General features: G+C 48.6%; 11 non-coding genes and 3 pseudogenes across 11 annotated transcripts; all 14 read right to left on the minus strand.

The window, feature by feature from the left end:
• Positions 1-36: 36 nt before the first annotated feature.
• LOC131738588 (U2 spliceosomal RNA) lies at positions 37-134 on the minus strand (annotated as a pseudogene).
• Positions 135-721: 587 nt separating this feature from the next.
• Positions 722-912, minus strand: LOC131738216 (U2 spliceosomal RNA). Its single transcript, XR_009329780.1, has one exon. It is a non-coding gene; the product is annotated as a U2 spliceosomal RNA (small nuclear RNA).
• Positions 913-1,511: 599 nt separating this feature from the next.
• On the minus strand, positions 1,512-1,702 carry LOC131738893 (U2 spliceosomal RNA). Its single transcript, XR_009330061.1, has one exon. It is a non-coding gene; the product is annotated as a U2 spliceosomal RNA (small nuclear RNA).
• Positions 1,703-2,300: 598 nt separating this feature from the next.
• On the minus strand, positions 2,301-2,491 carry LOC131738894 (U2 spliceosomal RNA). The gene has a single exon (XR_009330062.1). It is a non-coding gene; the product is annotated as a U2 spliceosomal RNA (small nuclear RNA).
• A 597-nt stretch (positions 2,492-3,088) lies between these two features.
• LOC131738895 (U2 spliceosomal RNA) lies at positions 3,089-3,279 on the minus strand. Its single transcript, XR_009330063.1, has one exon. It is a non-coding gene; the product is annotated as a U2 spliceosomal RNA (small nuclear RNA).
• A 573-nt stretch (positions 3,280-3,852) lies between these two features.
• On the minus strand, positions 3,853-4,043 carry LOC131739304 (U2 spliceosomal RNA). The gene has a single exon (XR_009330472.1). It is a non-coding gene; the product is annotated as a U2 spliceosomal RNA (small nuclear RNA).
• A 598-nt stretch (positions 4,044-4,641) lies between these two features.
• On the minus strand, positions 4,642-4,824 carry LOC131738357 (U2 spliceosomal RNA). Its single transcript, XR_009329918.1, has one exon. It is a non-coding gene; the product is annotated as a U2 spliceosomal RNA (small nuclear RNA).
• Positions 4,825-11,561: 6,737 nt separating this feature from the next.
• On the minus strand, positions 11,562-11,678 carry LOC131738876 (U2 spliceosomal RNA; annotated as a pseudogene).
• Positions 11,679-12,275: 597 nt separating this feature from the next.
• Positions 12,276-12,466, minus strand: LOC131739241 (U2 spliceosomal RNA). Its single transcript, XR_009330409.1, has one exon. It is a non-coding gene; the product is annotated as a U2 spliceosomal RNA (small nuclear RNA).
• Positions 12,467-13,077: 611 nt separating this feature from the next.
• On the minus strand, positions 13,078-13,268 carry LOC131738897 (U2 spliceosomal RNA). Its single transcript, XR_009330065.1, has one exon. It is a non-coding gene; the product is annotated as a U2 spliceosomal RNA (small nuclear RNA).
• Positions 13,269-13,866: 598 nt separating this feature from the next.
• Positions 13,867-14,057, minus strand: LOC131739244 (U2 spliceosomal RNA). Its single transcript, XR_009330412.1, has one exon. It is a non-coding gene; the product is annotated as a U2 spliceosomal RNA (small nuclear RNA).
• A 596-nt stretch (positions 14,058-14,653) lies between these two features.
• On the minus strand, positions 14,654-14,844 carry LOC131739271 (U2 spliceosomal RNA). Its single transcript, XR_009330439.1, has one exon. It is a non-coding gene; the product is annotated as a U2 spliceosomal RNA (small nuclear RNA).
• Positions 14,845-15,443: 599 nt separating this feature from the next.
• On the minus strand, positions 15,444-15,634 carry LOC131738898 (U2 spliceosomal RNA). Its single transcript, XR_009330066.1, has one exon. It is a non-coding gene; the product is annotated as a U2 spliceosomal RNA (small nuclear RNA).
• Positions 15,635-16,233: 599 nt separating this feature from the next.
• LOC131738753 (U2 spliceosomal RNA) lies at positions 16,234-16,388 on the minus strand (annotated as a pseudogene).
• Between the last annotated feature and the right edge of the window lie 4,899 nt (positions 16,389-21,287).

A 21,287-nucleotide genomic window follows, 5' to 3' on the forward strand; every position in this document is an offset into this window, starting at 1 on the left:
CGGGCAATGCCACTACCCTCTAAGCCTTAGTCTTAGAAAGATTTATTCGAACTGAAGAGAAGCCAGAGTGTCAGATATTAAACTGATAAGAACAGATACTACACTTGATCTTAGCCAAAAGGCCGAGAAGCGATGGCGACTTGGCCCTTGCCCGGGGCCCCCCAGCCCGGACGGCACAGGGGGATTCAAAGGTGGGTGCAAAATTCCAAGCACAAGCAGACCCCCAAAAAACGGGCTGCTGCTTCCAGAGGGGAAATGTGCAATTTAAGCAGGAGAAAACAAAACAAAGCAAAAACACACACATAACACCAAAAACAAAACATAAACTGGCGGAGTGCGTCTTACAAATAGTCATGCCAAGCTGCTATGCTGTGCAAGGTGCCTTGGGTAACTACAACTGTGCCTCGCTGGCTGGCTGGCTTGCTAAGAAGGTCCTGGCATAGGGACATGTTCCACCACACTTGTCTGGTTAGCTGCATGCTCCCAGGAAACAACCTGCTGCTGTCTACATCATCACCACATGTGAATAAAAGAAAGAAAGACAGCAAGAAAGAAAGAGAGAAAGAAAGAGAGAAAGAAAGAAAGAGAGAAAGAAAGAAAGAAAAAAAAAAGAAGTAAAACGGCGGGAAAACTTGCATCAACACTGGCACTCTCCCTCCAGCAGGGGTAGACAAAATGCTCACAGGAGAGATCCAGATCTGACTTTGACCAACGTTAGAGAAAGGTGTGCACCGTTCCCGGAGGTACTGCAATACCGGGCCGATGCGTGGAGTGGACGGAGCAAGCCCCTGTTCCATCTCCCGATTCCAAAAATCAATTTAATATATGGTCCCCTGATAGGGGATGTATCAGATATTAAACTGATAAGAACAGATACTACACTTGATCTTAGCCAAAAGGCCGAGAAGCGATGGCGACTTGGCCCTTGCCCGGGGCCCCCCAGCCCGGACGGCACAGGGGGATTCAAAGGTGGGTGCAAAATTCCAAGCACAAGCAGACCCCCAAAAAACGGGCTGCTGCTTCCAGAGGGGAAATGTGCAATTTAAGCAGGAGAAAACAAAACAAAGCAAAACACACACATAACACCAAAAACAAAACATAAACTGGCGGAGTGCGTCTTACAAACAGTCATGCCAAGCTGCTATGCTGTGCAAGGTGCCTTGGGTAACTACAACTGTGCCTCGCTGGCTGGCTGGCTTGCTAAGAAGGTCCTGGCATAGGGACATGTTCCACCACACTTGTCTGGTTAGCTGCATGCTCCCAGGAAACAAACTGCTGCTGTCTACATCATCACCACATGTGAATAAAAGAAAGAAAGACAGCAAGAAAGAAAGAGAGAAAGAAAGAGAGAAAGAGAGAAAGAAAGAGAGAAAGAAAGAAAGAGAGAAAGAAAAAAAAAAAAGAAGTAAAACGGCGGGAAAACTTGCATCACACTGGCACTCTCCCTCCAGCAGGGGTAGACAAAATGCTCACAGGAGAGATCCAGATCTGACTTTGACCAACGTTAGAGAAAGGTGTGCACCGTTCCCGGAGGTACTGCAATACCGGGCCGATGCGTGGAGTGGACGGAGCAAGCCCCTGTTCCATCTCCCGATTCCAAAAATCAATTTAATATATGGTCCCCTGATAGGGGACGTATCAGATATTAAACTGATAAGAACAGATACTACACTTGATCTTAGCCAAAAGGCCGAGAAGCGATGGCGACTTGGCCCTTGCCCGGGGCCCCCCAGCCCGGACGGCACAGGGGGATTCAAAGGTGGGTGCAAAATTCCAAGCACAAGCAGACCCCCAAAAAACGGGCTGCTGCTTCCAGAGGGGAAATGTGCAATTTAAGCAGGAGAAAACAAAACAAAGCAAAAACACACACATAACACCAAAAACAAAACATAAACTGGCGGAGTGCGTCTTACAAATAGTCATGCCAAGCTGCTATGCTGTGCAAGGTGCCTTGGGTAACTACAACTGTGCCTCGCTGGCTGGCTGGCTTGCTAAGAAGGTCCTGGCATAGGGACATGTTCCACCACACTTGTCTGGTTAGCTGCATGCTCCCAGGAAACAACCTGCTGCTGTCTACATCATCACCACATGTGAATAAAAGAAAGAAAGACAGCAAGAAAGAAAGAGAGAAAGAAAGAGAGAAAGAGAGAAAGAAAGAGAGAAAGAAAGAAAGAGAGAAAGAAAAAAAAAGAAGTAAAACGGCGGGAAAACTTGCATCAACACTGGCACTCTCCCTCCAGCAGGGGTAGACAAAATGCTCACAGGAGAGATCCAGATCTGACTTTGACCAACGTTAGAGAAAGGTGTGCACCGTTCCCGGAGGTACTGCAATACCGGGCCGATGCGTGGAGTGGACGGAGCAAGCCCCTGTTCCATCTCCCGATTCCAAAAATCAATTTAATATATGGTCCCCTGATAGGGGACGTATCAGATATTAAACTGATAAGAACAGATACTACACTTGATCTTAGCCAAAAGGCCGAGAAGCGATGGCGACTTGGCCCTTGACCGGGGCCCCCAGCCCGGACGGCACAGGGGGATTCAAAGGTGGGTGCAAAATTTCAAGCACAAGCAGACCCCAAAAAAACGGGCTGCTGCTTCCAGAGGGGAAATGTGCAATTTAAGCAGGAGAAAACAAAACAAAGCAAAAACACACACATAACACCAAAAACAAAACATAAACTGGCGGAGTGCGTCTTACAAATAGTCATGCCAAGCTGCTATGCTGTGCAAGGTGCCTTGGGTAACTACAACTGTGCCTCGCTGGCTGGCTGGCTTGCTAAGAAGGTCCTGGCATAGGGACATGTTCCACCACACTTGTCTGGTTAGCTGCATGCTCCCAGGAAACAACCTGCTGCTGTCTACATCATCACCACATGTGAATAAAAGAAAGAAAGACAGCAAGAAAGAAAGAGAGAAAGAAAGAGAGAAAGAGAGAAAGAAAGAGAGAAAGAAAGAAAGAGAGAAAGAAAAAAAAAGAAGTAAAACGGCGGGAAAACTTGCATCAACACTGGCACTCTCCCTCCAGCAGGGGTAGACAAAATGCTCACAGGAGAGATCCAGATCTGACTTTGACCAACGTTAGAGAAAGGTGTGCACCGTTCCCGGAGGTACTGCAATACCGGGCCGATGCGTGGAGTGGACGGAGCAAGCCCCTGTTCCATCTCCCGATTCCAAAAATCAATTTAATATATGGTCCCCTGATAGGGGACGTATCAGATATTAAACTGATAAGAACAGATACTACACTTGATCTTAGCCAAAAGGCCGAGAAGCGATGGCGACTTGGCCCTTGCCCGGGGCCCCCCAGCCCGGACGGCACAGGGGGATTCAAAGGTGGGTGCAAAATTCCAAGCACAAGCAGACCCCCAAAAAACGGGCTGCTGCTTCCAGAGGGGAAATGTGCAATTTAAGCAGGAGAAAACAAAACAAAGCAAAAACACACACATAACACCAAAAACAAAACATAAACTGGCGGAGTGCGTCTACAAATAGTCATGCCAAGCTGCTATGCTGTGCAAGGTGCCTTGGGTAACTACAACTGTGCCTCGCTGGCTGGCTGGCTTGCTAAGAAGGTCCTGGCATAGGGACATGTTCCACCACACTTGTCTGGTTAGCTGCATGCTCCCAGGAAACAACCTGCTGCTGTCTACATCATCACCACATGTGAATAAAAGAAAGAAAGACAGCAAGAAAGAAAGAGAGAAAGAAAGAGAGAAAGAAAGAGAGAAAGAAAAAAAAAGAAGTAAAACGGCGGGAAAACTTGCATCAACACTGGCACTCTCCCTCCAGCAGGGGTAGACAAAATGCTCACAGGAGAGATCCAGATCTGACTTTGACCAACGTTAGAGAAAGGTGTGCACCGTTCCCGGAGGTACTGCAATACCGGGCCGATGCGTGGAGTGGACGGAGCAAGCCCCTGTTCCATCTCCCGATTCCAAAAATCAATTTAATATATGGTCCCCTGAGAGGGGACGTATCAGATATTAAACTGATAAGAACAGATACTACACTTGATCTTAGCCAAAAGGCCGAGAAGCGATGGCGACTTGGCCCTTGCCCGGGGCCCCCCAGCCCGGACGGCACAGGGGGATTCAACGGTGGGTGCAAAATTTCAAGCACAAGCAGACCCCAAAAAAACGGGCTGCTGCTTCCAGAGGGGAAATGTGCAATTTAAGCAGGAGAAAACAAAACAAAGCAAAAACACACACATAACACCAAAAACAAAACATAAACTGGCGGAGTGCGTCTTACAAATAGTCATGCCAAGCTGCTATGCTGTGCAAGGTGCCTTGGGTAACTACAACTGTGCCTCGCTGGCTGGCTGGCTTGCTAAGAAGGTCCTGGCATAGGGACATGTTCCACCACACTTGTCTGGTTAGCTGCATGCTCCCAGGAAACAACCTGCTGCTGTCTACATCATCACCACATGTGAATAAAAGAAAGAAAGACAGCAAGAAAGAAAGAGAGAAAGAAAGAGAGAAAGAGAGAAAGAAAGAGAGAAAGAAAGAAAGAGAGAAAGAAAAAAAAAGAAGTAAAACGGCGGGAAAACTTGCATCAACACTGGCACTCTCCCTCCAGCAGGGGTAGACAAAATGCTCACAGGAGAGATCCAGATCTGACTTTGACCAACGTTAGAGAAAGGTGTGCACCGTTCCCGGAGGTACTGCAATACCGGGCCGATGCGTGGAGTGGACGGAGCAAGCCCCTGTTCCATCTCCCGATTCCAAAAATCAATTTAATATATGGTCCCCTGATAGGGGACGTATCAGATATTAAACTGATAAGAACAGATACTACACTTGATCTTAGCCAAAATACTCTTTTATTGAGATTTTACATTTTTTTACATTTACACCCATTCGTTTTTTCATTCATTTTACATTTCTTTTAAAGATGACATTCATGCATACAGACATACATTTTGTTTTAAAAGCATTTAAAACACATTTAAAAACACCAAGACAATTGTGCTTTGTACATGGTTAAAACAGACACAGATTAAAATCAACATGAAAAAAACCTGTGCTGTTTTAAAAGTGACTGGAAAAAAAGAACCATCTATAAAAAACCAGTGCTTGTGAGGGCCGGGGAGTGCTCTCTAAAAAGGTTCAAAAGTGAACATAAAACTAGATCTAAGACAGGGACAGGGGAAAAGGGACAGTGTGTGGAACAGTGAGTTAAAATTCTAAAATTTTAAAACACTTAAAATGTAACTTTTAATAGTTTACATTAAAAATCTTAAAGATACATAAAACAAAACAAAACAAAATCAAATAAAACATTCAACATAAATCAAATAAAAGTCCATAAAACTGAAACAAAAAGACTACATAAAACCAGGGCACCGTTCAAAAACGGTCATGCCAGCTAAAAAGGGCGGAATGCTGGCATGACAAAATAAATAAAAGGCTTAGCGGTGCCCCGTAGTCCCGCTCCTAGGAGCTAGCGGTTCCAGTTTTTTCCTTTATTCCATCTTCACGTCCTGAAGTCCGGCGATCCTCCACTCCGCGCAGGCCTTGTCCTTCCCGAGGGTCCGGATGTCCAGAATTACAAAGTCCTTGATAAGAGTTTGTGCCCTTCTGGTCGTGGTGATAGTGTCTAGCTCCTGCTTGTGATAGACACAGACGTTACGGCCTTCCCACAGGATCTGCTTGACAACATTGATGACACGCCAAACGCACTTAGCTGTGCTGGTATCGATTCCTCCCGCAGGCCCATAGAGCACAGTCTCAGCGGTCATCTTGGCCGTGTCAGCAAACCTGTTTAGGAAGACAGAGACAGAGAGCCAGACACTGCCAGCCACATCACACTCCCAGAAGATATGGGCTGGTGTTTCTCTCTTGCGGCACTTTGCATAGGGGCATGTTTCTACTTGGGCTAGTCCCCTCCTGAACATGAACGCTCGAGTGGGGAGTGCACTGTGGACGGTGTTCCATGCTATATCCTTCTGGACATTACTGAGGCAGCTGTGAGACACATTCTCCCAGATTTTTTGGCTTTGGGTGAGGGAGAAAGTAGCTACTTTTTCAATTTCCTGGGAACCGGCAAGATATTTAGTTACAGCCTTGTATTCCCAGGAAGCCAATTTTGCTTTATCTAAGCCCAATTTATATATAGTGTCCCTTAAGGTTCTATAATACAATGGGGGGTCCCAGGAGTACGGCACGGTGTTATCAATAGTGCAGAGGCCCAAGGCCCTGAGACAGGTGGCAAAATAGAAACGATTCATGTAACATACCTTCCTGTCCAGGGCCTGGATGTTCTTGATAGTTTGCGTGAGCCCCTGCACTCGGGTGAGCTGCACAACGTCCGGGACCCCCTTACCTCCCTTCTTGTCGGCTTTACTCAGGGTGGCTCGCTTTACCCTCTCCATCTTGCTGCCCCAGATAAAGCGGTGGATAATGCGGTCCACCACTTTTTTGGTGGTCCTGTCTGGGGGAAAGATTTTTCCTACATAAGAGAGGATGGGGAACAGTATAGACTTGGTTATTAATACTCTACCCGTCATTGTTAAGGATCTTGTGCTCCATCCGCCAATCTTTTTACGGACCTGGTTAATGGCCGCCGTCCAGCTCTGGGCCCCCGAGCTATTGTTCTCGAAAATGAGGCCCAGAATCTTGATTTTGTCCTTTTTGACAGGGTACATGTCCGACAGTTCCCTATCTACCTGCCAATTTTTAGACACGTAGACTTCGCTCTTGGACTTATTAATCACTGCCCCGGTCGCCGTGCAGTACTTCTCAAGGATATTACTAATCCGAGGTACCGACGATGTGTTGGTGCAAATGAGTGACACATCGTCCATATATGCTGTTGTTTTGACCTGGACCCCGTTGGATCCAGGCAGCTGGAAACCAGTTATATTGGTATCCCTACGAATTGCCTGCAGGAGGGGTTCAATGCACACGACATATAGCAGTGGGGATAGTGGGCAACCCTGTCTGACCCCTGACTGGATAGATATTTTACCAGTCAGGTGCCTGTTCACCAAGACTCGGGTACTAATGTTTGTATATATGGTTTTAACCCACTCCCTAAGTCCAGGAGCGAATTTCATCTGGTCCATCACTTTGTACATATATTCATGGCTTACCCTATCGAACGCCTTCTCCTGGTCAAGGTTGAACAGGCAGAGGGGATGGTTCCGTTCTCTAGAATAAGCCAGAATGTCCCTTGTTAACATTAAAATATCTGTGATGGACCTCCCTGGGACGCCACAAGCCTGGTCGGGGCCAATGACCAAAGGGAGGTGTACTTGTAGCCGGAGCATCAGAGCTTTGGCTAGTATCTTGTAATCCACGCAAAGGAGGCTGATTGGGCGCCAATTCCGTAGATCTTTAACTTCCCCTTTCTTATGAAGGAGAGTAATTACACTCTCCCGCATAGAAGGGCCCAACCGCTTCTCCTTGTAGACCGCTCTGTAGACCTCCGCTAAATGGACTTTTAGTGTGTCCCAAAAAAGATGATAATACTCACCCGGGATGCCATCTGGACCTGGCGTCTTACCGGTGTTCATGGTCTTAACCGCCTGGGTGAGCTCCTCCAGCGTGAGTTCTGGGTCCTTCTCCTCCTCCTCGTCGTCCCGCACTGAGTCAGGCTCCAACTGGCTCAGGAACCACTCTATCAGGGTGTCATCTGTAGCTTTGATGTTATACAGGTCCCTATAGAAGTTCTCTACCACTTTTTTCACTCCCTCACTATCCTCTACTATCCTCCCCCTGCTGTCGAGCATGGAGGACATCAAGTGCCGCTTCTCCCTCGTTTTCTGGAAGAAGAAGCGAGTACACTTTTCGTCTTCCTCCATTTTTTGCACTTTTGCATTGTGCATGACCTTTCGTTGTTCCTCCCTACAAAGCACTGAAAGATCTAGCTTGGTCTGGGCTATCTCGTCGCTTACAGGGAACCCCCGAAGCTGAAGCAGGCTCAGACGCTGGAGGGCAGCATTCAGGTGTTTATATTTGGCCCTCCTTTCTTTTGCTTTCCTCTTGCCTGCTGCTATGAAATAACCCTTAGTTCTCATTTTGACCATCTCCCACCACTCTATAGGGGAGTTGAATAGGTCACGCAAAGTGGTCCACTCAACAAGCCTGCTCTTATAGGCTGCAGCTATGGAGGGGTCATCGAGTAAGGAGGTGTTTAATTTCCAAACCCCTGACCCCATCTGGGAGGTCTGAGGGACCTGCAATGTTACCTGCAGGAGCCTATGGTCAGAGAAGAAGACGGCCTGGGTGTCTACTTCCGTCTTCGTAAGGGAGCTGGTATGCAGGACGAGATCTATACGGGAGAAGGAGGTCCCAGATGAGCTCACCCAGGTAAAGGGAGGCACCAGGTCCTTACCTGCATCACACAGGGAGAAATCAGATATTACGGAGGACAAGACTCTACTAGAGCGGTCGTTGCGTGGCCTGCTCCGGTCTACGTCCCTCAGAGCACAATTGAAGTCACCTGACACGATGACGGGTACGTTCCCCAGCAGGAGTGGACGCAGCTGTGGAAAAAATTGAACTCTTTCGTTTTGGTTAGTGGGTGCGTAGACATTGACCAGTCTGAGGGGAGTGTTGTTGTATGTCACATCCACGCTCAGAATTCTACCAGGTTCTACCTCCCTGCTGCTGCGGGAGGTAATAAATGGGTTTTTAAACAGGATACCTACTCCGTCGGCTCTGGCTATGTTGGAGCCCGACCAGAAGGAGTCCCCCAGGGTCCAACTCTCCTTCAGGTCCCTATAATCAGGGCTCGATGAAATACCACACTCCTGCAGAAAGATGAGATCTGCTTTCAAGTTAGCTAGATAGTTTAGTACATCAAATCTTTTTTGTGTCTCCCTGATGCTCCTGACATTAACAGACACACATATCAGGGCCATCAGGATAGCTAACAAGAAAAGGAGTCGCTGCGTCCACCCCATAGTGACTATGATTGGGAGGTCGGGACACTCTTCCTACTCTTAGCTCTACGCTTGCTTCGAGGGGGCTTGGGCTTATTTGCAACTCCCATCACCCCTGAGAAGGTACTCACTGCTGCCTCGTCCAGAAGGCACCGTCTTTATATGCACAGTACGTGGAGTTGTTGGGGCTATTCAACTCCCCACAAGGTAAGTCTGGTGGAACTTGCTCAGGGCCCCTCGGAACGTGTGGGTCAGCTTTGTCCTGGGGGGGGTTATGACAGACAGCATTCTTTGGCTGTTACCGTCTGTTGAATTGGAGCTGTTAGCAGACTTCTGGCTTACCGCGTCCAGGGGTATTCCCATGTCCTCCAGTGCTGTATCTAGGAGGACCTCTAGGGGGCCCCTGGTTTTGCCCATACAAGGGAGGGGGTCAAGGATGCTTTGAAGGGAGGCCCTTCGCTTGAAGAGGGTCATTGCTACCGAGGTACTGCTGGTCAGGGAAGGTGTTGACCCCGACCTCTCCCTCGGTGCATTAGTGAACACCTCTTCTGCGAGGTGTGCTAGGGTTTGTGCCAACGACTGGGAAGGCTGGCTGGGGATGCCCTGGCTGGCTGCTACCTGCCCACTAGGCGGCAGTGTAGCCGTCCCACTCGCCTCCGTCTCTGCCTGCGAGGGCAAGACTGGGGACTTTGTGTGGACATTAGCTGGTTTTGGATCTATGGGGGCCACCTGCAACTTGCTGTCTTTGATCCTGATCTTCTTTCTTTTCCCCCCCTCGTCTCTACCCTTTCTTTTCCCCACCCTCTGCTGGTTCTTCACTCCCTTCCCCTCCTTCTCACTCTCACTTTCACTGTCGCTTTCGCTTTCCTCCCCCACGGACTCAATCTTTATGGCGTCATAACGAGAGCCGAGGGGGAGTGCTGGCGCTGAGAGGGCCCTACTCAGGGGGGGGCGCTGCTGGGTCCGGGCTCCCTCCCTGCCTCGTGTTCTGCATCAGAGGAGCTACTGGAGGAGCTAGTGGAGTAGCTGTTGTACTCTCTCTCTGGGCTGGGGGAAGGGGTCCTCGTAAAACGGGACATGTCTCGGGGGCGGGGGGGTGAGGGGGGTGCTGGTGATGATGGTGGTGCTGGAGTCTGGGTCTTGGATACTGTTGGTGGTGATGTGGACTGATCTTTGTTACTTGCTCCCTCTTCCTGCTCAGGCCTAGGCTTGTTCGTATTTGCCTTGCTGGCTCTGGCCATGTTGGCATAGGAAGAGGGGCAGTCCTTTAACAGGTGCCCCTTCTTTCCACACAAATTGCACTGCCTCTCTTCTCTGCAGTGGCTGGTCTCGTGGGGGGCGCCGCAGTTCCTGCACTTGACTACAGTACATGCGGCCGCCAGGTGTCCTAATTCCCCACATTTCCTGCAGAGTTTTGGCATCCCATTATAGAATACCAGCCCTCTGTTGGGCCCTAACACTATGGAGTTTGGAATGTGGCGGACGCCTCCAATGCCCGATGGATCAACATTGAGGCGTACCAGCCACTTTCTGGCTCCTGTCCAAACCCCATCTTCGTCTGTAATTTTCCTCCCTTCTGATGACACCCTCCCATAGCGGTTAAGCCATGTTGTAATATCATAGTCGCTAACAGCCTCATTGAAAAATTGGACAGTAACAACTTTCATTTCTCTGTCTGTCAGTGCATCCACACAAAATTCTTTGTATGGAGCGAGATATTTATTCTCCCCCCAAAAGGACCACATTTCTTGTAACTTTTGGGGGTTCCTAAAACTGACCTCAAACACTTCCTTAAGCCCTGGCAATTTCACCAAACAATTCAAGTCAGAAGGGGAAAAACCCATACCCCTCTGAAGAATGGTCCGGCTGAACTCCAGTCTCGTCAGTCCTGGTTCCGTTTCCTCTTGCTGGGTCCTTGTGAAGCGCACCGCATTGTGCCTCCTGGTCTCCTGGGTTGGCCGGAACGCCATCCTTCAGCTGGCTCCTCCGATTGGGGTGGGAGAAGCCTCTGGACGTCCGGGTTGTCTCTCTCTACGGAAAAGAGACAACGTAAGCAGCAAATCTGGGCAGTTGAAGGAACTATTACTTTAGTCCCTGAGGAGATGGTCGCCTCGCAAGAGGGACCCCCTCCCCAGGTGAATGGTGTCCTTCCCTGGCGGAGTAGGGGGCGCTGCTTGGCACTGAGACCACGTAGGAAGAATCGTGGCTGTGACGCCTCCTCGGGGTCCGGGGCCGCCCTCTGCTCCTCCCAGATGGCGCCCTCTGCTGGGCGCCTGCTGCTCTCTCAGTCTGGATCTCGATTACAATCAAGGGCTGGGGATGAGGTCGTCTAGGTCATCAAAGGGTCCTCAAAGGTCGTCTGGATGGTAGGTCCTCCTTCTCTCTAACTCCAGGAACGTCTGGAAAAGCCGGAACCGCCTGAAAAAGAAAAAAACTGGAACCGCCTGAAAAAGAAAAAACTGCTCTCAACAGTCAACAAAATCTTGAAAGACCCTCGGCCTGGATTGGGCAAGCCAAAACCAGACTGAGCATTAGTCTTCCAAAAAGTTGCCGAGCTGAAGAAAGCCAGTCAAAAATGAAAAAAAATTCTGTTCCTCCTCACCCGAACAAACCTCTCACAGACCCTCGGAGGGAGCGGGCAATGCCACTACCCTCTAAGCCTTAGTCTTAGAAAGATTTATTCGAACTGAAGAGAAGCCAGAGTGATATTAAGATATTAGATATTAAACTGATCAACTGATAAGAACAGATACTACACTTGATCTTAGCCAAAAGGCCGAGTAGCGATGGCGACTTGGCCCTTGCCCGGGGCCCCCCAGCCCGGACGGCACAGGGGGATTCAAAGGTGGGTGCAAAATTCCAAGCACAAGCAGACCCCAAAAAACAGGCTGCTGCTTCCAGAGGGGAAATGTGCAATTTAAGCAGGAGGAAACAAAACAAAGCAATAACACACACATAACACCAAAAACAAAACATAAACTGGCAGAGTGCGTCTTACAAATAGTCATGCCAAGCTGCTATGCTGTGCAAGGTGCCTTGGGTAACTACAACTGTGCCTCGCTGGCTGGCTGGCTTGCTAAGAAGGTCCTGGCATAGGGACATGTTCCACCACACTTGTCTGGTTAGCTGCATGCTCCCAGGAAACAACCTGCTGCTGTCTACATCATCACCACATGTGAATAAAAGAAAGAAAGACAGCAAGAAAGAAAGAGAGAAAGAAAGAGAGAAAGAGAGAAAGAAAGAGAGAAAGAAAGAAAGAGAGAAAGAAAAAAAAAGAAGTAAAACGGCGGGAAAACTTGCATCAACACTGGCACTCTCCCTCCAGCAGGGGTAGACAAAATGCTCACAGGAGAGATCCAGATCTGACTTTGACCAACGTTAGAGAAAGGTGTGCACCGTTCCCGGAGGTACTGCAATACCGGGCCGATGCGTGGAGTGGACGGAGCAAGCCCCTGTTCCATCTCCCGATTCCAAAAATCTATTTAATATATGGTCCCCTGATAGGGGACGTATCAGATATTAAACTGATAAGAACAGATACTACACTTGATCTTAGCCAAAAGGCCGAGAAGCGATGGCGACTTGGCCCTTGCCCGGGGCCCCCCAGCCCGGACGGCACAGGGGGATTCAAAGGTGGGTGCAAAATTCCAAGCACAAGCAGACCCCCAAAAAACGGGCTGCTGCTTCCAGAGGGGAAATGTGCAATTTAAGCAGGAGAAAACAAAACAAAGCAAAAACACACACATAACACCAAAAACAAAACATAAACTGGCGGAGTGCGTCTTACAAATAGTCATGCCAAGCTGCTATGCTGTGCAAGGTGCCTTGGGTAACTACAACTGTGCCTCGCTGGCTGGCTGGCTTGCTAAGAAGGTCCTGGCATAGGGACATGTTCCACCACACTTGTCTGGTTAGCTGCATGCTCCCAGGAAACAACCTGCTGCTGTCTACATCATCACCACATGTGAATAAAAGAAAGAAAGACAGCAAGAAAGAAAGAGAGAAAGAAAGAGAGAAAGAGAGAAAGAAAGAGAGAAAGAAAGAAAGAGAGAAAGAAAGAGAGAAAGAAAAAAAAAAGAAGTAAAACGGCGGGAAAACTTGCATCAACACTGGCACTCTCCCTCCAGCAGGGGTAGACAAAATGCTCACAGGAGAGATCCAGATCTGACTTTGACCAACGTTAGAGAAAGGTGTGCACCGTTCCCGGAGGTACTGCAATACCGGGCCGATGCGTGGAGTGGACGGAGCAAGCCCCTGTTCCATCTCCCGATTCCAAAAATCAATTTAATATATGGTCCCCTGATAGGGGACGTATCAGATATTAAACTGATAAGAACAGATACTACACTTGATCTTAGCCAAAAGGCCGAGAAGCGATGGCGACTTGGCCCTTGCCCGGGGCCCCCCAGCCCGGACGGCACAGGGGGATTCAAAGGTGGGTGCAAAATTTCAAACACAAGCAGACCCCCAAAAAACGGGCTGCTGCTTCCAGAGGGGAAATGTGCAATTTAAGCAGGAGAAAACAAAACAAAGCAAAAACACACACATAACACCAAAAACAAAACATAAACTGGCGGAGTGCGTCTTACAAATAGTCATGCCAAGCTGCTATGCTGTGCAAGGTGCCTTGGGTAACTACAACTGTGCCTCGCTGGCTGGCTGGCTTGCTAAGAAGGTCCTGGCATAGGGACATGTTCCACCACACTTGTCTGGTTAGCTGCATGCTCCCAGGAAACAACCTGCTGCTGCCTACATCATCACCACATGTGAATAAAAGAAAGAAAGACAGCAAGAAAGAAAGAGAGAAAGAAAGAGAGAAAGAGAGAAAGAAAGAGAGAAAGAAAGAAAGAGAGAAAGAAAAAAAAAGAAGTAAAACGGCGGGAAAACTTGCATCAACACTGGCACTCTCCCTCCAGCAGGGGTAGACAAAATGCTCACAGGAGAGATCCAGATCTGACTTTGACCAACGTTAGAGAAAGGTGTGCACCGTTCCCGGAGGTACTGCAATACCGGGCCGATGCGTGGAGTGGACGGAGCAAGCCCCTGTGCCATCTCCCGATTCCAAAAATCAATTTAATATATGGTCCCCTGATAGGGGACGTATCAGATATTAAACTGATAAGAACAGATACTACACTTGATCTTAGCCAAAAGGCCGAGAAGCGATGGCGACTTGGCCCTTGCCCGGGGCCCCCCAGCCCGGACGGCACAGGGGGATTCAAAGGTGGGTGCAAAATTCCAAGCACAAGCAGACCCCCAAAAAACGGGCTGCTGCTTCCAGAGGGGAAATGTGCAATTTAAGCAGGAGAAAACAAAACAAAGCAAAAACACACACATAACACCAAAAACAAAACATAAACTGGCGGAGTGCGTCTTACAAATAGTCATGCCAAGCTGCTATGCTGTGCAAGGTGCCTTGGGTAACTACAACTGTGCCTCGCTGGCTGGCTGGCTTGCTAAGAAGGTCCTGGCATAGGGACATGTTCCACCACACTTGTCTGGTTAGCTGCATGCTCCCAGGAAACAACCTGCTGCTGTCTACATCATCACCACATGTGAATAAAAGAAAGAAAGACAGCAAGAAAGAAAGAGAGAAAGAAAGAGAGAAAGAGAGAAAGAAAGAGAGAAAGAAAGAAAGAGAGAAAAAAAAAAAAGAAGTAAAACGTTGGGAAAACTTGCATCAACACTGGCACTCTCCCTCCAGCAGGGGTAGACAAAATGCTCACAGGAGAGATCCAGATCTGACTTTGACCAACGTAGAGAAAGGTGTGCACCATTCCCGGAGGTACTGCAATACCGGGCCGATGCGTGGAGTGGACGGAGCAAGCCCCTGTTCCATCTCCCGATTCCAAAAATCAATTTAATATATGGTCCCCTGATAGGGGACGTATCAGATATTAAACTGATAAGAACAGATACTACACTTGATCTTAGCCAAAAGGCCGAGAAGCGATGGCGACTTGGCCCTTGCCCGGGGCCCCCCAGCCCGGACGGCACAGGGGGATTCAAAGGTGGGTGCAAAATTTCAAGCACAAACAGACCCCAAAAAAACGGGCTGCTGCTTCCAGAGGGGAAATGTGCAATTTAAGCAGGAGAAAACAAAACAAAGCAAAAACACACACATAACACCAAAAACAAAACATAAACTGGCGGAGTGCGTCTTACAAATAGTCATGCCAAGCTGCTATGCTGTGCAAGGTGCCTTGGGTAACTACAACTGTGCCTCGCTGGCTGGCTGGCTTGCTAAGAAGGTCCTGGCATAGGGACATGTTCCACCACACTTGTCTGGTTAGCTGCATGCTCCCAGGAAACAACCTGCTGCTGTCTACATCATCACCACATGTGAATAAAAGAAAGAAAGACAGCAAGAAAGAAAGAGAGAAAGAAAGAGAGAAAGAGAGAAAGAAAGAGAGAAAGAAAGAAAGAGAGAAAGAAAAAAAAAAGAAGTAAAACGGCGGGAAAACTTGCATCAACACTGGCACTCTCCCTCCAGCAGGGGTAGACAAAATGCTCACAGGAGAGATCCAGATCTGACTTTGACCAACGTTAGAGAAAGGTGTGCACCGTTCCCGGAGGTACTGCAATACCGGGCCGATGCGTGGAGTGGACGGAGCAAGCCCCTGTTCCATCTCCCGATTCCAAAAATCAATTTAATATATGGTCCCCTGATAGGGGACGTATCAGATATTAAACTGATAAGAACAGATACTACACTTGATCTTAGCCAAAAGGCCGAGAAGCGATGGCGACTTGGCCCTTGCCCGGGGCGCGCCAGCCCGGACGGCACAGGGGGATTCAAAGGTGGGTGCAAAATTCCAAGCACAAGCAGACCCCCAAAAAACGGGCTGCTGCTTCCAGAGGGGAAATGTGCAATTTAAGCAGGAGAAAACAAAACAAAGCAAAAACACACACATAACACCAAAAACAAAACATAAACTGGCGGAGTGCGTCTTACAAATAGTCATGCCAAGCTGCTATGCTGTGCAAGGTGCCTTGGGTAACTACAACTGTGCCTCGCTGGCTGGCTGGCTTGCTAAGAAGGTCCTGGCATAGGGACATGTTCCACCACACTTGTCTGGTTAGCTGCATGCTCCCAGGAAACAACCTGCTGCTGCCTACATCATCACCACATGTGAATAAAAGAAAGAAAGACAGCAAGAAAGAAAGAGAGAAAGAAAGAGAGAAAGAGAGAAAGAAAGAGAGAAAGAAAGAAAGAGAGAAAGAAAAAAAAAAGTAGTAAAACGGCGGGAAAACTTGCATCAACACTGGCACTCTCCCTCCAGCAGGGGTAGACAAAATGCTCACAGGAGAGATCCAGATCTGACTTTGACCAACGTTAGAGAAAGGTGTGCACCGTTCCCGGAGGTACTGCAATACCGGGCCAATGCGTGGAGTGGACGGAGCAAGCCCCTGTTCCATCTCCCGATTCCAAAAATCAATTTAATATATGGTCCCCTGATAGGGGACGTATCAGATATTAATATTCTTTTATTGAGATTTTACATTTTTTACATTTACACCCTTTCGTTTTTTCATTCATTTTACATTTCTTTTAAAGATGACATTCATGCATACAGACATACATTTTGTTTTAAAAGCATTTAAAATACATTTAAAAACACCAAGACAATTGTGCTTTGTACATGGTTAAAACAGACACAGATTAAAATCAACATGAAAAAAACCTGTGCTGTTTTAAAAGTGACTGGAAAAAAAGAACCATCTATAAAAAACCAGTGCTTGTGAGGGCCGGGGAGTGCTCTCTAAAAAAGTGAACATAAACCTAGATCTAAAACAGGGACAGGGGAAAAGGGACAGTGTATAAACAGTGAGTTAAAATTCTAAAATTTTAAAACACTTAAAATGTAACTTTTAATAGTTTACATTAAAAATCTTAAAGATACATAAAACAAAACAAAACAAAATCAAATAAAACATTCAAATTAAATCAAAGGTCCATAAAACTGAAACAAAAAGACTACATAAAACCAGGGCACCGTTAAAAAGGGCGGAATGCTGGCATGACAAAATAAATAAAAGGCTTAGCGGTGCCCCGTAGTCCCGCTCCTAGGAGCTAGCGGTTCCAGTTTTTTCCTTTATTCCATCTTCACGTCCTGAAGTCTGGCGATCCTCCACTCCGCGCAGGCCTTGTCCTTCCCGAGGGTCCGGATGTCCAGAATTACAAAGTCCTTGATAAGAGTTTGTGCCCTTCTGGTCGTGGTGATAGTGTCTAGCTCCTGCTTGTGATAGACACAGACGTTACGGCCTTCCCACAGGATCTGCTTGACAACATTGATGACACGCCAAACGCACTTAGCTGTGCTGGTAGTGATTCCTCCCGCAGGCCCATAGAGCACAGTCTCAGCGGTCATCTTGGCCGTGTCAGCAAACCTGTTTAGGAAGACAGAGACAGAGAGCCAGACACTGCCAGCCACATCACACTCCCAGAAGATATGGGCTGGTGTTTCTCTCTTGCGGCACTTTGCATAGGGGCATGTTTCTACTTGGGCTAGTCCCCTCCTGAACATGAACGCTCGAGTGGGGAGTGCACTGTGGACGGTGTTCCATGCTATATCCTTCTGGACATTACTGAGGCAGCTGTGAGACACATTCTCCCAGATTTTTTGGCTTTGGGTGAGGGAGAAAGTAGCTACTTTTTCAATTTCCTGGGAACCGGCAAGATATTTAGTTACAGCCTTGTATTCCCAGGAGGCCAATTTTGCTTTATCTAAGCCCAATTTATATATAGTGTCCCTTAAGGTTCTATAATACAATGGGGGGTCCCAGGAGTACGGCACGGTGTTATCAATAGTGCAGAGGCCCAAGGCCCTGAGACAGGTGGCAAAATAGAAACGATTCATGTAACATACCTTCCTGTCCAGGGCCTGGATGTTCTTGATAGTTTGCGTGAGCCCCTGCACTCGGGTGAGCTGCACAACGTCCGGGACCCCCTTACCTCCCTTCTTGTCGGCTTTACTCAGAGTGGCTCGTTTTACCCTCTCCATCTTGCTGCCCCAGATAAAGCGGTGGATAATGCGGTCCACCACTTTTTTGGTGGTCCTGTCTGGGGGAAAGATTTTTCCTACATAAGAGAGGATGGGGAACAGTATAGACTTGGTTATTAATACTCTACCCGTCATTGTTAAGGATCTTGTGCTCCATCCGCCAATCTTTTTATGGACCTGGTTAATGGCCGCCGTCCAGCTCTGGGCCCCCGAGCTATTGTTCTCGAAAATGAGGCCCAGAATCTTGATTTTGTCCTTTTTGACAGGGTACATGTCCGACAGTTCCCTATCTACCTGCCAATTTTTAGACACGTAGACTTCGCTCTTGGACTTATTAATCACTGCCCCGGTCGCCGTGCAGTACTTCTCAAGGATATTACTAATCCGAGGTACCGACGATGTGTTGGTGCAAATGAGTGACACATCGTCCATATATGCTGTTGTTTTGACCTGGACCCCGTTGGATCCAGGCAGCTGGAAACCAGTTATATTGGTATCCCTACGAATTGCCTGCAGGAGGGGTTCAATGCACACGACATATAGCAGTGGGGATAGTGGGCAACCCTGTCTGACCCCTGACTGGATAGATATTTTACCAGTCAGGTGCCTGTTCACCAAGACTCGGGTACTAATGTTTGTATATATGGTTTTAACCCACTCCCTAAGTCCAGGAGCGAATTTCATCTGGTCCATCACTTTGTACATATATTCATGGCTTACCCTATCGAACGCCTTCTCCTGGTCAAGGTTGAACAGGCAGAGGGGATGGTTCCGTTCTCTAGAATAAGCCAGAATGTCCCTTGTTAACATTAAAATACCCGTGATGGACCTCCCTGGGACGCCACAAGCCTGGTCGGGGCCAATGACCAAAGGGAGGTGTACTTGTAGCCGGAGCATCAGAGCTTTGGCTAGTATCTTGTAATCCACGCAAAGGAGGCTGATTGGGCGCCAATTCCGTAGATCTTTAACTTCCCCTTTCTTATGAAGGAGAGTAATTACACTCTCCCGCATAGAAGGGCCCAACCGCTTCTCCCTGTAGACCGCTCTGTAGACCTCCGCTAAATGGACTTTTAGCATGTCCCAAAAAAGATGGTAATACTCACCCGGGATGCCATCTGGACCTGGCGTCTTACCGGTGTTCATGGTCTTAACCGCCTGGGTGAGCTCCTCCAGCGTGAGTTCTGGGTCCTTCTCCTCCTCCTCGTCGTCCCGCACTGAGTCAGGCTCCAACTGGCTCAGGAACCACTCTATCAGGGTGTCATCTGTAGCTTTGATGTTATATAGGTCCCTATAGAAGTTCTCTACCACTTTTTTCACTCCCTCACTATCCTCTACTATCCTCCCCCTGCTGTCGAGCATGGAGGACATCAAGTGCCGCTTCTCCCTCGTTTTCTGGAAGAAGAAGCGAGTACACTTTTCGTCTTCCTCCATTTTTTGCACTTTTGCATTGTGCATGACCTTTCGTTGTTCCTCCCTACAAAGCACTGAAAGATCTAGCTTGGTCTGGGCTATCTCGTCGCTTACAGGGAACCCCCGAAGCTGAAGCAGGCTCAGACGCTGGAGGGCAGCATTCAGGTATTTATATTTGGCTCTCCTTTCTTTTGCTTTCCTCTTGCCTGCTGCTATGAAATAACCCTTAGTTCTCATTTTGACCATCTCCCACCACTCTATAGGGGAGTTGAATAGGTCACGCAAAGTGGTCCACTCAACAAGCCTGCTCTTATAGGCTGCAGCTATGGAGGGGTCATCGAGTAAGGAGGTGTTTAATTTCCAGACCCCTGACCCCATCTGGGAGGTCTGAGGGACCTGCAATGTTACCTGCAGGAGCCTATGGTCAGAGAAGAAGACGGCCTGGGTGTCTACTGCCGTCTTCGTAAGGGAGCTGGTATGCAGGACGAGATCTATACGGGAGAAGGAGGTCCCAGATGAGCTCACCCAGGTAAAGGGAGGCACCAGGTCCTTACCTGCATCACACAGGGAGAAATCAGATATTACGGAGGACAAAACTCTACTAGAGCGGTCGTTGCGTGGCCTGCTCCGGTCTACGTCCCTCAGAGCACAATTGAAGTCACCTGACACGATGACGGGTACGTTCCCCAGCAGGAGTGGACGCAGCTGTGGAAAAAATTGAACTCTTTCGTTTTGGTTAGTGGGTGCGTAGACATTGACCAGTCTGAGGGGAGTGTTGTTGTATGTCACATCCACGCTCAGAATTCTACCAGGTTCTACCTCCCTGCTGCTGCGGGAGGTAATAAAAGGGTTTTTAAACAGGATACCTACTCCGTCGGCTCTGGCTATGTTGGAGCCCGACCAGAAGGAGTCCCCCAGGGTCCAACTCTCCTTCAGGTCCCTATAATCATGGCTCGACGAAATACCACACTCCTGCAGAAAGATGAGATCTGCTTTCAAGTTAGCTAGATAGTTTAGTACATCAAATCTTTTTTGTGTCTCCCTGATGCTCCTGACATTAACAGACACACATATCAGGGCCATCAGGGTAGCTAACAAGAAAAGGAGTCGCTGCGTCCACCCCATAGCGACTATGATTGGGAGGTCGGGACACTCTTCCTACTCTTAGCTCTACGCTTGCTTCGAGGGGGCTTGGGCTTATTTGCAACTCCCATCACCCCTGAGAAGGTACTCACTGCTGCCTCGTCCAAGAAGGCACCATCTTTATATGCACAGTATGTGGAGTTGTTTGGGCTATTCAACTCCCCACAAGGTAAGTCTGGTGGAACTTGCTCAGGGCCCCTCGGAACGTGTGGGTTAGCTTTGTCCTGGGGGGGGTTATGACAGACAGCATTCTTTGGCTGTTACCGTCTGCTGAATTGGAGCTGTTAGCAGACTTCTGGCTTACCGCGTCCAGGGGTATTCCCATGTCCTCCAGTGCTGTATCTAGGAGGACCTCTAGGGGGCCCCTGGTTTTGCCCATACAAGGGAGGGGGTCAAGGATGCTTTGAAGGGAGGCCCTTCGCTTGAAGAGGGTCATTGCTACCGAGGTACTGCTGGTCAGGGAAGGTGTTGACCCCGACCTCTCCCTCGGTGCATTAGTGAACACCTCTTCTGCGAGGTGTGCTAGGGTTTGTGCCAACGACTGGGAAGGCTGGCTGGGGATGCCCTGGCTGGCTGCTACCTGCCCACTAGACGGCAGTGTAGCCGTCCCACTCGCCTCCGTCTCTGCCTGCGAGGGCAAGACTGGGGACTTTGTGTGGACATTATCTGGTTTTGGATCTATGGGGGCCACCTGCAACTTGCTGTCTTTGATCTTGATCTTCTTTCTTTTCCCCCCATCGTCTCTACCCTTTCTTTTCCCCACCCTCTGCTGGTTCTTCATTCCCTTCCCCTCCTTTTCACTCTCACTTTCACTGTCGCTTTCGCTTTCCTCCCCCACG

Source organism: Acipenser ruthenus, chromosome 10, assembly GCF_902713425.1.
Source record: "Acipenser ruthenus chromosome 10, fAciRut3.2 maternal haplotype, whole genome shotgun sequence".
NCBI lineage: Eukaryota > Metazoa > Chordata > Actinopteri > Acipenseriformes > Acipenseridae > Acipenser > Acipenser ruthenus.